This window comes from Psammomys obesus, unplaced genomic scaffold (genome assembly GCF_907164565.1).
Source record: "Psammomys obesus unplaced genomic scaffold, mPsaObe1.curated_primary_1811, whole genome shotgun sequence".
Lineage (NCBI taxonomy): Eukaryota > Metazoa > Chordata > Mammalia > Rodentia > Muridae > Psammomys > Psammomys obesus.
Window position 1 is genome coordinate 3976481 of NW_026587556.1, and position 15021 is coordinate 3991501.

Sequence of the window (15021 nt, forward strand, 5' to 3'; positions counted from 1 at the left end):
ATTTTATTTTATTTTATTTTATTTTATTTTATTTTATTTTATTTTATGGTTTTTTGAGACAGGGTTTCTCTGTGTAGACTTGGATGTCCTGGACTCACTTTGTAGAACAGGCTGGTCTTAAACTCACATAGATCTGACTGCCTCTGTCTGCCTGAATGCTGGGATTACAGTTGTGTGCCACCACACCCATCTGCTGTATGTACTCTTTTTTTTTTTTAATTTAAAAAAAATTTAATTTATTGTTAAATTTATTATAGTTTTTTCACTTTGTATCCCAGCTGTAGCCCCTTCCCTCACCCCCTCCCAATTTGCCTTCCCTCCCTCTTCTCCTCCCATGCCCCTCTCCTAGTCCACTGATAGGGGAGGTCCTTCTCCCCTTCCCTCTGACCCTAGCCTATCAGGTCTCATCAGGACTGTCTGCATTGTCTTCCTCTATGGCTTGGTAAGGCTGCCCCCCTCTCACCTCAGGGGGAGGTGATCAAAGAGCCAGCCACTGAGTTCATGTCAGAGACAGTCCCTGTTCCCCTTATTAGGAAGCCCATTTGGATACTGAGCTGCCCTGGGCTACATCTGTGCAGGGGTTCTAGGTTATCTCCGTGCATGGTCCTTGGTTGGAGTATCAGTCCAGAAAGGACCCCTGTGCCCAGATTTTTTTGGTTCTTAAGTTCTCCTTGTAAAGCTCTAGTCCCCTCCAGGTCTTTCTATCTCCCCCTCAGGGGGAGAAAGCTATATGCACTCTTAACCACTGAAATCTGTTTATCACCCAGGCTCTTGACTCTTGATGGGTATTGCTGGGAGCTTTGAAAAGTCTTGAGTGCACGACGTGTCCGTCTTGCTGTGTTACAGTGATTTTACTGTGTCTTGGTTCTATTCCTCTCTTTGAAAAGCTTACAGTGTTCTTTCAACATCTCTTAGACATTCAAAACAGTATTAATGGTTCTGTGTTGGAATAAAATAGGATTTTGTACTCAAGAGGAACTTTCAAAGGTCTCTAGTCCTGCATCTCAGGGATAATAGAGTTCCCTTAAAACAGCTTAAAACAGAAAGTTGGCTTGTTAGCTGTTTACTATTAAAACAAAACAAAACAAAACAAAAAAACAAAAAACCATGTGATGAAAAAAGTGAGCCTGTGACCATTTGGGGAGGCAGCTTGAGTGTCTCCTGGGAGCCTTGAGCAGAGCATGGATGGGGTCTCAAGCAGGGCTGCTCAGACCCTCCAGATCAGACTTTTAGGGCACAGAGCAGAAGAACTTCTGTGTGCAGGCTTGGAGATTGACATATTCCATTAAATACTGCCTTTTTCTAGTCTCATTATATATGATTTTCTGGAGGAAATGTTAACATATGTGTGGTGTTTTTATTTTTAAAAAAATTTTGTTTATTTTCTAAAACAAAGATGATGTTCATCTTGCTTTGAAGTTAAATGATTTTGAGCTAACAGGAACAAAACTGAGAGTCATGTATTCTGTTAATAAAGAAAAACTAAAACAATAGAATTCAAATAGAAGCTTAAAGAGTGCCATTAAACCTAGTCAGGGACAATTTTGCTTCTGAAGATACAGTGTTTCAAAAGTGCATTTATGGAGAAAAGAAAGTTCTCATAAAAAAAAAAGCAGAAAAAGGACAGAAGAAAAATATACTAATGATGAAGACCCCCCTCAAGAAAAAAAAAAGAAAAGAAAAGAAAGAAAACCAAACCAGAAGTAATGTCAGAAGCTGTCCCATTTCTTTCTGTGGTGAGCCTTTGCAATGTGTCTGGGTTTTTGTTTGTTTGTTTGTTTGTTTTTTATGTATTAGATGGAAAATGTGATTTCCACAATCATTTAAATTTATATTATATGTAAGGCTTTTTTGAAGCATTGTTCTTAAAAATCAGTATAAAGAAAAACAATAAATATTAATGCTGGTTGTGTTTAGACCAGGTGTACAAATTCTTACATTTGTAAGAGAATTCTCATTCCAGATTTAGTCATGGCCCCTAAGAAAGGCCTTTGAGCTGTTTACAAATGCACTAATGTTCCCCTCTCATTATTCTTTCTCTTGCACTTGTGGTAAATGGAGAGCTACATTTCTATCTTGTTCCATCCAACTGATAGCCAGTAAGAACTCTATTGAAATGTGACTGCCATCAATGTCCTCCACAGGATAGTCGTAAAGGATTCATATGAAAAATAACCTTCCCGGGAAAGTGTGGTCCTTAAATGTGTCACTCAGAATGGACCAGCCTTCCCAGAAAGCTTAATGGTTTATGGTAATTAAATCACAAACTAAAAGCTGAACAAAAGGAGAACATATTTCTGAGTTCCTTGGGGGCTTGGCTTGGTTACAGCTGATCTCACCAAACTGGGTCTGTGGCCAGGATGGAGAAGTTGGGTTGGGGGAGCCCAAGGTAGCTGGTTGTAGGCAGGCAGTCTGTAGCAAACACACAGGTCACTGCGGTGGACAAGAGGATGGACAAGAGGATCCTACCTATGGAAAATAACATGTAGAGAACCTAATGCGTGCCTTACATGGAGGGCTAGAGGAAGAAGAAATAAACCGGAGCGGGGAATACTTCGAACCCAGGCTTCGGGCCTGGGCATAGTTTCACTGGGTGGAGTTGAGGTGAAAGACTTGGCAGACAGAGAAGCATTGTAGGCAGAGGCACAGAGTGGAAGACAGAAGTAGGTGTTCTGAGCTCTTAGAAACCTATGGGGAGACATAGTCAAAAAAGGAAAGTTGAGCCTTTACAGATACAGTCAGTAGTTTATCATTTAGGTCAACATTTTCATACTGCTTAGAATGCTGGGATGGTATTAAAATGTTAGATACTATAATACCTTGGGCATTCACAGTACACATGTAATATTAAAGGCAACAAGAAATAACAAGTGGGGGCTGGAGAGATGGCTCTGAGGTTAAGAGCACTGGCTGCTCTTCCAGAAGATCCTAGTTCAGTTTCTGGCACCTACATGACAGTTCACAACTGTCTGTAACTCTAGTTCCAGGAGATCTGATTCCCTCACATAGACACATGCAGGCAAAACACCATTGTACATAAAAAAAGAAACCAAGAAGCAAGCGTATTTATCATTTTTCATTGCTGTGATAAAATGTCAGACAGGAAGAAGTGGCAAGAGGAAAGGTGTGTTTTAGCTCATGGTCCATCATGGTGGGGAAGAAATGTCAGGAGTGGCTTAGTGGCAGCCAGAATGTGAGGTGGGAGGTCACCTGATGCAGGTGTATATAAGAAGCAGAGAGTTGTTCGGAACCAGGGAACCAGGCCCAGCTGTAACCTTCAATGCCCAGCCCCTTACTTCTACCTGCCTGACTCTACCCCGTAAGGGTTTCATGGCCCCCCGAATTTACTTTTTTTTTTTAAGTGAACAGAACTTTTAGAAATAGAAAATTGTTTTCTATTTAAGCATTAGAAAATATCCAAAAAAACAAGTGCTCAAAACATGAGTTTATGGGGGAACATTTCAGATTCAAACCTGTAATAATAGGTTTAAAATACTTTATTTTGAAACAGGGTCTCAACTATGTAGCTCTGGCTAGTCTGGAACGAACTATGTAGACCAGGCTGGCCTCAAACTCAAGATTTTCCTGTTTCAGCCTTCAGAGTATTAGAATTAATAGCATGTGCCACAGGAGACAGTATTCTAAACAGAACGTACTCTAAGATCAACAATCAATAAATGGGACCTCATGAAACTGAAAAGCTTTTGTAAAGCAAAGGACACTGTCATCAGAACAAAGCTACAGCCTATAGACTGGGAAAGGATCTTCACCAACCCTATGTCTGATAGAGGGGCTAATATCTAGAATATATAAAGAACTCAATAAGTAAAACAGCAACAGATCAAGTTATCCAATTTAAAAAAATGGGGTACAGAGCTAAACAGAGAATTCACAATAGAGGAATATCGAATGGCAGAGAAACACTTAAAGAAATGCTTAACATCCTTAGTCATCAGGGAAATGCAAATCAAAACAACCCTGAGATTTCACGACAACAGATGCTGGACAGGATGTGGAGAAAAGGGACCCTCCTCCATTGCTGGTGGGAATGTAACCTTGTACAGCCACTTTGGAAATCAGTCTGGTGCTTTCTCAGAAAATTAGGAATAGCGCTTCCTCAAGATCCAGCTATACCACTCCTAGACGAGTGCCAATATAAAGCAGTTTTTAAAACAACAGGGATAGGCTGAAGAGATGGCGCAGAGGTTAGGAGCACTTGCTGCTCTTGTAGAAGAATGGTGTTTGGTTCTCAGCACCATGTCAGGTAGTTCACAACTACCTGTTAACCCCAGCTCCAGGGGATCCAGTGCCCTCTTTTGGCTTCCACAGGTACCTGCACGCATGTGCAGATGCTACTCATGGACACACACATACACATAATTAAAAAAAATAAAATATCTTGGGCTGAGGATATTTTTCTGTTCTTGTTGAGGATCTGGGTTCAGTTCACAGTACCCACATACAGCTCATGACTTACAATAATCCATAATTTCAGTTACAGAGGAACTGACAGTATCACCTGGCCTCAGAGAGCATCATGTATGCGTGTACTACCTTGTGTATATATATATATACATATATATATATATGTATACACACACACACACACACACACACACACACACACACACACACACAGCCTGTATATGTAGGTATATATAGCCTGTACATACAGGCTAAATACACATACGTATTGTACTGCCTAGTTTATATCAACTTTACACGAGCTAGAGTCGTTGAAGAAGAGGGAGCCTCAGCCGAGGGAAAGCTTCCATAAGATGGGGTTGTAGGTATGCCTGTAAGGCATTTTCTTAATTAGTGGTTGCTACAGAGAGACCAACATATTATAGGTGATACCGCCTCTGCACTGTTGGTCCTGGGTTCTATAAGAAGGCAAGCTGAGGAAGCCATGAGGAGTAAGTCAGTAAGTCAGTAAGCAGCACTCCTCCATGGTCTCTGCATCAGCTCCTGCCTTCAGGTTCCTCTCATACTTGAGTTCCTGTCCTGATTTCCTTTGATGCTGAACTTGTGGAAGAATAAGCCAAATGGACCCTTTCCTGTGGCCTCACTGAGACAGGCTGTGGTGATCTGTCCCGAGGAGGCTCTGTTGATGATCTGAGATGCAGCAGAAGCTCGGTGACTACTTCACATAGCGCTTATGGAAAGCTTGCTCCTTCCTCCCTTCCCCAGCTTACTAATTTCTAAAATGGACATAAGCTTGCACTCCCCACTCTAGCAAACGGACAAAGGAGGTTTGCTAGAGTTTCTTCATTTGAATCAGAAAATCAGGGTTTTTCTAATAATGAAGACATAGTTAACCTCATTAGGTCCAAAACAGCACACACACACACCCCGCCCCCAAATGGCAGTACTGCTGACAATATCCCAAATGTCCGGGCTCAGCTCACGATGAGCTCTGACGAGGGAAACAATAGGATTGCTAGCAGATAGATAAAGTCTAAACCCAGCATTCCTCAGAAACCTCGTGAAGCAGGTTTCCATTTGTCAGGAAAAACCATTACTTCCCTCGTCTGGCCCGTACAGCCAACTATATCCAGCGACGGGCGTCTCTTCCAATTAAATCAAATAAGCCTGTAATAGATCAAAATCCCTGAGCCGGCTTCCAGGCTGCTCCCCCTAGGAGGCGACCCTCCCTCCCTCCCTCCCTCCCTCCCTCCTCCAGGGGTTTGTCTGTGAATCCATTAAATTCAAGCTGGCTTGTGGATGCGGGAGTGTCCTTTTGTGATTCATCTGGTCACGAGAGTGTCTGCTTAGGATACTTACACGGGGTAAAGTTAAAGTGACCCCACCCTAATTAGCCATGTTTAGGTTTCTGTGGTCAGGCAGCAGCTTCTCAGATCCCTGGTGGGGTCTGGTACCTGTGGCCGCGGGAGGGGAGAGCCACAGCCTGCCGTCGTTGACTTCTGGGTGCTGAGTTTGTGAATCCTCAAGAGTGTTCGCGTGAGTGTGTGACTCACCTTGTAGTAGCTGAGAGTGTGGGCTCGACAGCCGGGGTTGGTGCAAGGCCCAGCCTTCTAGTGTCAGTTTTGTGCTCTGACACAAAGTGTAGGCACTTTCAAGTCTCCAAACCTCTGATCCTTATTTTTGTTTTTTAATTTTAAATATTTGCCCAACAGGACAGCACATGCCATTTATTCCAGCACTCTGGAGGCGGAGATAGGTGAATTTCTATGAATTTGAGGCTAGCTTGGTCTACAGAGTGAACTATAGGCAAGCCAAGGCTACACAGTGAGACCCTGTCTCAAATGTTTTTAAAAATATTTTTTAGAGGCCCTCTGTGGTAGCCTCCTTTCCTGTCCACGGAAGGCCTCTAAAAGAATCTATCCAGCAGGCTGTCAAAGCAGATGCTGACACTCATAGCCAAACTTTGGGCTGAGTGCAGGGAATCTATGGAAGAAGGCAGAGATAGAAAGACTTCGAGGGGACAGGAACGCCACAAGAAGACCAAAAAACCCAAAAATCTGGGTCCAAGGGGTCCTGCAGAGACTGATGTGCCAACCAAGGACCATGCATGGAGAGGACTAGATCCCCTGCTCAGACGTAGACAATAGGCAGCTCAGTCTCCATGTGGGTTCCGGAGTAAGCGGAGCACTGGCTGCCTCTGACATGGACTCAATGGCCAGCTTTTTCAATACCTTCCCCATGGGAGTGGGGTGGGGAGGCAGCCTTGCCAGGCCACAGAAAAAGAGGATGCAGCCAGCTCTGATGAGACCTGATAGGTCAGATAGTAGGGGAGGAGGACCTCCTCTGTCAGTGCGGAGGAGGGGCATAGGGGGAGAAGAGGGAGGGAGGGTGGGGCTGGAGATGAGGGAAGGGGCTATAGCCTCAATACAAAGTGAATAAATTGTAACAATAAATGAATAAAAAAGTCAAAAAATTGTAAAAGTTCAGATAGCAAAAGTATTTAGCTGTAATACATATATACATGTATTTAGAGATTTATTTGTTTTTAATTTTTTGTGTAAAAGTGTTCTATCTGCGTGTATGTCTTTGCACCACATGTATGTTTCTGGTAACCGAGGAGGGCAGAAGAGGATCCCTCTGGAAGTAGAGTTACAGGCAGTTGTCATTGAACCTAGGTCTTCTGCAAGAGCAGCAAATGCTCTTAACGGAGAAGCCATTTCTCCAGCTCTACACCCTCCCGCCCCCCAAGTAATGTTTATTTTATTTTATTTTGGTGTATATGCATTTGCATACCACACAGTGCCTGTGGAGGTCACAGAGCAACTTTCAGGACTCTCTTTTCATGCTAGTTTCCGGGAATCAAGCCCAGGTGGCCAGGCTTGCACGCTGAGCACTTTTGCCCTGCTGCTTATTTTAAAAATGGAGGTAACAGTTCTTGCCTCATAGAATCACTACAAGGAGGAGGTGAGTAAGGGTAATGTAAGTATAGGCATACTTCTAAAACTTAGACATGCTGCCTGCAACAGAAAGTCTTGGCAAATTCAGCTTTTGGGTGCAATTGTTCTGGCATGGCGTGGTGTCTACCTCTCTGGACTCTCTTACCCACTCAGTTCTCTTTACGTTGCCTCCTTTCCCCCAGATTACAGCCGTAGCTTCCTGTTGTTGTCTCCGCTTTCACTGAACAGTTCTGTTTGCATAGTCAAGGGAATGAAAACAAATCTATATGTTAAAATCAAAGGGGCTGGAGAGGGCGGTAGATCTTTGAAACGACCCCTCAAGAGTAATAATTACTGGGACACCTACAAGAATTGTTTCATAGCTCTGAAATCAGAAAATACGAATTTTAATCGAGTCCTTCCATTATAATTTTAGAATTTTTTTCAATCATGCTGTGAGTCAGGAGCAGAGAATTGTTTGTTGGTTTGTGGAGGGCACAGAAGCAAGAAGTGAGGAAGAGATGGAATGGCGCTCTCCACGCAGTTCTGGATGTGGAGCCAGGCCATGGAGCTTGGAATAGAGAGAACAAGAGACTGCAGAGGATACAGGCGGAGGAACGACAAGGGAAGGAAGAAGAGTAGCTTCACAGAACAGGAGGGAACTGACAGGCCCTTTACGCCATATTCCGGGCATGAAACACCAAGATTGTAAAGATGCTTAGCACCCTGACAGCCTGAGTCTGATCCCTAAATCCCACATGGTGGAGGATGAGAACCAATTTAATTTAGCAAATTGTCTTCTGGTTCCATACATTGTGTCATAATCAAAGGAAGTAGAGGGGATAGGAGAATTCAGGTTGTGCCAAACAAGAGCATCCAGTGGACAAGCGGCACCTGCAGAGAATCTGCAAAAACATTTAAAACAATTCTGTTTCTTTCCATATTTTACCTGAAACCTGTCAGCTTTTTAGAAAGAATTTCTCTACTGGTCTATTTCTCAGGGCACTCAGCTCATGGTAGCTTAGAAACAACAAATGAAAAAAAGCTACCCTGCTAGATACAGGAAGGGATCCCATTGGTGAAGTTAGAAGAGAGAAGAGCTACTGAATTTGACACAAAGATAAAAAGAACAGGACTTAGGCAAAATGAATGCAAGGTAAAAAGATTTACATCTAAACAGCATGACTAACTTTGAGAGCTGATTTTCATGTGACCTTTCACCATTACAAGTCTGTTTTAATTTTAATTGTTTTTATATGAAGAGGGGAGAGTGTAATTTTTATAGGACTTTCATAAAAAGTTTTTAAAAACACATTTGGAAACTGAAAGGGATAAGCATTTTCATGTATTTGAAAAATTCTGTTATGTGTATTTCATGCTTGCTTGTATGAAGAATAATTGTAGGGCAAAGCATAAAGTATCTTGAGAGGTAAGTTATAACACACAATTGTTACTGACAATCCGTTAATACACTCTGGGTTTTTTTGTTTGTTTTTCCTTAAGATTGTTTTGTTATGTCCAAAGGGGACCCCAGTTCCCCAAACTCCAAAAGGCAGTCTAATGAGTGCTGCCTTGACTCGAAGAGGATTTCTGGCAGTTAGATAAAAGGCAGCATTCCTCAGGGACCTATGAAATGGGTTCCCATCTGCCAAAAGAAGTCAGTTCCTTTACCTCTGGCAGAAGATATCAGAGCTCACGCTGGCCTCCAGGCTCCCTGAGTATCATAAGAACCTATGACACATTTCAAGGTCCCTTTTCACCTCCACCCTATCCTCCTGCTCACTGGCTTCCCTCCCCCTGCTACTCATGCTTCTTATAACCCTGTTATTCTCTCTCTGTGTCTCTATTTCTCTGTCTCTCTGCTTCTCTCACATGTTTTCTCTGTTCTCTATACCTTGCTCTTTTTCCCTTTTTTGCAGATAGTCCTGGCCATGTCCAGTCTGCTTGCCATGTTCAGTATGCATCTTTCTCTCTCTGCTCTGGACTCTTCCAGATGACTATGGCTTCTCTCTCTCTCTCTCTCTCTCTCTCTCTCTCTCTCTCTCTCTCATATCTACAATAAAAACCATACCATGGAGCAGTCATGTGGTCTGTTTATGCAGTTTAACAAACAAAAGTGAAGATTTATCAATAACATAGAATATTGCCCTGTTTAAAAAGACCTTGACCCATTTGAGCATCACTTTCAGGTAAGTTATACAAATTTAATACAAGTGAATAGTTATTCTAAATTTTTACAGCATTAATCTTTGCTACTCATGAAAGAAATAGTGAACCTTTATTTCTACTCTTAGGTTTTTGTTTTTTTTTCCACTGGCAAACATTATAACTTCAGCCTAGGACTAGGTAGGGTGGCTCACACCTTTGATCCCAGCACTTGGAAGACAGAGGTAGACAGATCTCTGTGAGTTGGAGGTCAGTCTGGTCTACATAGTAAGTTCCAGTACAGCCAGGGATACAGAGGTCTTGTTTAAAGAAGCCCAAACCCAAACTTATACTTAAACCCAAACAAACAAACAAACAAACAAACCAACCAAAACCAAAAGCAAAAAAGAATGCTTACTTCAGAACCCATATAGGCAGCTCACAACCCCTGTTAACTCCAGCTCCAGGGACTCTGGTGCCCTCTCTGGCCTCTGTAGGCAATGGCAGTCACATGTATATATCTCTTGCCCCTCACACACATAATTTAGAGATTAAAAAATAATCTTAAAAGAGAATAGTAGCTAGAGAGACTAGGGACTCAGAGGTTAAGAGCACGGCCTGCTTTTCCCTAGGACTGGGGTTCAATTCCAAGTCCTTAATTGGTGACTCACAATCCATCTATAGTTCCACTTCCAGGAGATCTGACACCATTTGCTGGTGTCCTTGGTGTCACACAGATGCTGATGTTACACAGACACACAGGCAGGTGAAACATACATAGACATAAAATTATATATATATATATGTATGTATATACACACACACACACACACACACATATACACAGTGTGTGTGTGTGCAGGAAATAAGACAGTGACTTAAGAAACACCCCACACTGACCTCTGTTACACACATATGCACACACATACAGCATATATACACACAAATAAATATGGAACCTGTAGATCTCTAGGAAGTATTCTTTTCTGGATCAAGACACAGTGCTACACTTAATCTAAATAATCTGAAACCTTGCATCCAGATGTTTATTGGATTATAAATATTTATGTAATACTGTTAATTCTAAGCACAGTAGAGCCCCCTTCAAGCAGATGTTTTATGTGACAAATAAGCACCCAGGCATCTCCACGGAGAAACCCAGTTGAAGTAGGCAAACACAGAGGTGACAGTCCCTAGGTCCTGGCTGACAGTGGGTTGAACCATACATTGCCACAATGTTAGAGAAAAACAGATGAATTGGGATATATTTTGGAAGTCTGTTTAGGAGGGCTTGCTGACGGATTGACTAATTTATGGAGACGGTTTTTGCTGATAGTGAAGGGAAGAGAAGAATCCAGATGGCCTTAGGCTTTGACCCTGAGTAGCTGAAGGGATGATGATAGCACGGGGAAGACAAGGATGAAGTGGTGTAGGAGAATGGGGAGTTCGGAATGCTGTTGTAGGGGCACGAGAGATGGCTCAGTGGTTAAGAGCACTGGCTGCTCTTGCCTAAGGCCCAGCTTTTTATTTCCCAGTACCCACATGGCACCTCACACCTATATACAAAAAGATAAAAAATTTTAAAAATTAGGATAATTTTAACAATAAGAAGCCCTAAAGTGTCGGGGAAGCGCTCTAAATGCTACCAAGCGTTAGGCACACTCCTGACTGGATGCAGTGGTCCCTTTAGTAGGAGGGAAGGTTCTCCAGAGCTCTCACACGATTTTACGCGCTGTCCTCCTGCTTTTCGGAAGTCCTGGCTGAAAGGAGGACGTTGAGGCACAGAAGAAAAGGAACAGGCATGGGGTAAGACTGCACACGGGGAAGGTCTAAACAATAAAAAAGGAATTCTTTTTGGGGACCAGAGCTATTGCTCCCAGGGTGAAAGTACTTGCTGCCAAATCTGATGCTTTGAGTTAAAGGCCTGAGAGTCACATGGTGGAACAGGAATCCAATCCAACAGGTTGTCCTCTGCCCTCCACACGCACACCACAGCAAATACATGTACACACACACACACACACACACACACACACACACACACGTAATAATTTTTAAACATTTTATTTTGGTTGAAACATAGTAAGAATTATACTTTTCCCAGCTATCCAAGTTCAAACAGTGCTAGAAGTGAGCTTGGAGGAGGCCAGTGGGGAGGAGCAGCGTATGGAATCATCAGACACACTTGGTATTATCAAGATAAAGAGTGACTGTAGAGAGATAAGGTAAAATGGCCCTAAGGCCTGAGTCCGTTGTTTTAGTTACTTTTCTGTTGCTGTGCTAAGATACCACAACTAGGGTAACCTATAGAAGGCACAGTTTATCGAGGCTTACAGTTTCAGAGGGTGAGTCCGTGATCATCATGGTTGGGAGCATGGCAGCAGACAGGTGGGCATGCTGCTGGAGCAATAGTGGAGCTGAGAGTTTATATATTGACCTACAAATATGAGGCAGAGAGAGAGGGGAAAGACACACACACACTCAGACAAAGATGACGAGATGTAGAGAGACACAGGAAGAAAGAGATATGAGAGAGAGAACTATTTAAACCTCAAAGCCCACCTCTAGTGGCACACCTCCTCCAACAAGGCCACACCTCCTAAACCTTCCCAAACAGTTCCACCAACTGGAGACCAAACATTCAAATACATGGGCCTATGGGGCTTTTCGGGGTTCACTGGAATACGCATATGGCATCTTCAGCCAGGAAGAACTGCAGTCATTATGAAGTAATAAGTCTTACAGTATCTGTTCATCAGGAACCTTTTAGGTGAATTAACAATTTGTTACGTTTTGTTTTTCAAAGTGAAAATGGATGCCCTTTACTGGAGTGTGGCTGTGTTAATTTCAGTTCCTGTGTCATTGGTGCTGGTAAGGTAAGTTTTAGGTTTGGATACTGTGTTTTCAGGAGACATTCTTCGCTTAATTATTGTAAAGAAAATAACCATGAAGCAGAGTCTTAACTGTATTTTTATAATTATAAATTCTTTGGAATATAAGAAGGGTTGACATTCGGCTATATTTTGGTGAGTGTTATGTCTTTAGAATATAACATTTTTGTATCGTTATAAATCTAAACCATGATTAATTGTGAATCAGCTTCTTTCTCTGGCAGAATAAATTATTTGTAATTATCAGTAGGTTTTTAAAAATTAATTTATTCATTTTACATCTTGATTGAATGTCTCCTCCCGGTCCCTTGTCTCCTCCTGGTCCCACTCTCCTTTTGTCTCCTTGTCTTCAGAAAGGGGGAGCCCTCCTTCCTTACTACTGACCCCAGACTATCAAGCCCCTTCAAGACTGCCTGCATCCTTTTCCTCTGTGGCCTGGCAAGGCCACCTCACCCAGGGGAAGTGATCAAAGAGCAGGCAACAGAGTTCATGTCAGAGACAGTCCCTGGTCCTCTTACTAGGTGACCAACATGGAGACTGAGCTGCCTATCAGCTGCATATTAGCAGGGTCTCTAGGTCCCCTGCATGCATGTGGCCCTTGATTGATGCAGCAGTCTTTGCAGCCCCGCCTGCAAGATTTGTTGGTTTCGTTGGTCTTCTTGTGGAGCTCCTGTCCTCCCATCCCCCCTTCTGTAAAACTCCCTGCGCTCAGCCCAAAGTTCGGCCTTGAGTCTCAGCTTCTGCTTCAATCTGCTGGGTGGGCATGCTTGTTCTCATGCCTCCTCTGTCCCAGTGCCACCCCTTAGTGGCATGGCGTACATGCTTGTCCACCTGCCGTGTTCCAGCACTGCCATGTGGTGACATGGGTACACACGTTTGCATGCCTGACTGTGCCCCAGTGTGGAATGCCTGTTTGCACACCTGCAGTATCAGGATATGACCTACTCCCAGGGATTTCTTAAAGAAACCTGGCTCTTCCAGCAGCTATCAATTGTCAATAGTTCTTGAGCAACTGTGGTGGGGGAGGAGGGGACATGGGAGTGGCTGGAGGGAGAAAAGGGAAGGAGGAAAACAGTAATTATTTTTTTTAATTTTTAAATTTGTAAAAATAAATTGAGTTCCTTGGTGAGGGGTAGGACCTTGAGCCCATCTCAACGCTCCATGAAGCTTGTATAAGACGACCTAGGCATAGGACCAAACAACATGACGAAAAGCTGCTTACTAATTTCATTAGTAAGACGGTGCTGGCGTGAGAAACTTGTTACGCTACTCTAGAACCCTTTATAAATAAAATCCCTGTTACTGTACACGTTACCAGCTAGAGGGGTAGGGGTTAGGGAACATGAGTTAGAATGAAGACTTACGGAAGGTTTAACGTGCATAGCGTCTTCCTACCTCATTAAAAACAAATGCAGCCTAGTCAGGAAATCTTCATTTCCTTCAGCCTTTGAAAAAAGCCCACATTCTATCACAGAGATGCATGGTTAAAACACTTGGCTGAAATCATGACCAGTTTTATCGCAAAAGGACCCTGTACACATTTATCAATTCTAGTACCTTAATAGCCACCCAGCAAGTCATTACCACACAGAAACACGCATGAGGAGCAAGAAGTATCACTCATCCCTCCTGCACATTAGTAACTTGTCACCTCTGAGTGACACAGTGCTCACGTCACTGAGGTCTGTGAACAGTCACTCTTAGCATTCATCCTGGGTGGAAGACGGAATGATAGAAGTACAAATGCAACATATTATAAACAAATTTTCACAAAAAAGGACACAAACCAAAGTATTTTACAGCATTTGCTACAAAACGCCATGAAAAACACTTTGACTTAGCCAGTCTCCCCCCCCGTATTTGGCAAGCCAACTGGATGAGTTTGGGCATGATGGTGCTCTCTTGGAGTGGATGGCACACAGACTGGTATCTTCAGACAACCCCGCCAGGTATGTTTCGCCAGCCTCCTGAAGCGCACCAACGGCTGCACTTTGAAATCTCAAGTCGGTGTTGAAATCCTGGCCGATCTCCCTCAACCATCTCTGGAAAGAGCTTCCGGATGAGCAGCTCAGTTGGTTTCTGGTAAGGCGGAAGCTCTCTCAGCTCTCTCAAAGCCACGGGTAGGCCTGCAGCGCCAGGAGAGGGCACGCCTTTCCTGGTTGCTTTAGGGGCGCTGTCTGTGCGTGCAGGGAGGGGCGCTTTCCCACCGGTGGACTTTCTAGCGATCTGCTTGGTTCTGGCCATTTTCTTTCCCCCAAAGCCAAAGTGTGAGGCCCTTGCTGGGACTGACCAAACCGCTCTGCCATCTTTAGTGTTATTTATCCCTCATAACTTCTTTCTCTACATTGCCCTTCCACCCTCACCTCAATTTAACCCTTCGTCATCCTTTGTTCTCTTTTAACACTGTATGCACTACATTCTCTCTCTATCTCTTGACCATCCCATCCCACATGGACCCTTACTAATTTCCACATCTCTGTGGGTAATCCAACTAATAGGAAACACACATATCTGCACATTATTCGCACTGAGAGAAAACAGTTTACCTTTCAGGAACTGGGTTACCTCACTCAGAAGGATTGTTTCAAGCCCCACCCACTTGCCCGAACAGCTGAATAACATCT

At 43.3% G+C, this 15021-nt stretch overlaps 1 pseudogene; it reads right to left on the minus strand.

The window, feature by feature from the left end:
* Positions 1–14164: 14164 nt before the first annotated feature.
* Positions 14165–14641, minus strand: LOC129674047 (histone H3.3A-like; annotated as a pseudogene).
* Between the last annotated feature and the right edge of the window lie 380 nt (positions 14642–15021).